The following is an 840-nucleotide window of genomic DNA, read 5'->3' as shown; positions in this document are numbered from 1 at the left end:
CAGCTGCTGGAGGAGTGTTTGTCTCCGGCCTGTCTTCAGAGGCAGTGTGGCTGCCAGGTGCGGTCTACTTCCTGATGGCAGTGGCCAATGTAGTGAAACCGCAGGCGTGCCCAGAGGGGAAAGAGTGGACGGCATGCGGCACAGTGCTTCTCCCTTGTACTTCTACGGTGCTTCGGATGGGAGCACTTTTGCCCTCTTCCAGCTGGCTGTGCTATTACAAGGGCAAACACTTGCTCGAATCCTACATAACCGTGTGTCAGTGGCCTCCCTTTTCCTAGTGACATCACTTTCACTAGAACACCTGAACCTTAAAGGGCCTCAGCCAAGAGGTGGGCCACAGCACTCATTTTATCACTGACTGTTCAGAAGCTAATTGGTGTCTTTTCACCAAACCCAGTGCACATATTTTGTGTAGATCTTCTCACTGAACAAGTTTACCATGTTGTCATTTTGACTTCTGGTCATTGCTCCCAATGTGATACTCCCCCCGCCCTTATATAGTTCATTATGTTTGTGACCTATGAATGAGCTGAAATACCAAGAAACAGTTGTTCTGCCCACAGGTGGATTTTTCTGGGGCCTCGCTCACCAAACCCCAGCCCCACAAAGGGCACACAGGGCCACTGCTCACCAAGACAGTCCCGTAGTCATAGTGCTCAGGCCCCACCATCTACCCACACACGGGCCTGTCAGAGTCCCCTGTGGGAAGGAGGCTCACTTGATGTCCAAAATGGCGTTTGCATTCTCGAGTCACACAGGGAGCACATTTGCTCCAACCAGTTTTAAGTTCAGGCGAGAGAACCTGTTTTGGAACTGAGAGGCCCGACTAGCACAAACATC

The sequence above is a fragment of the Orycteropus afer genome, unplaced genomic scaffold (assembly GCF_000298275.1).
Source record: "Orycteropus afer afer isolate SDZICR_OR568_19922 unplaced genomic scaffold, OryAfe1.0 scaffold00647, whole genome shotgun sequence".
In the NCBI taxonomy this organism is placed as follows: Eukaryota; Metazoa; Chordata; class Mammalia; order Tubulidentata; family Orycteropodidae; genus Orycteropus; species Orycteropus afer.
This window is presented reverse-complemented; position numbering follows the sequence as displayed.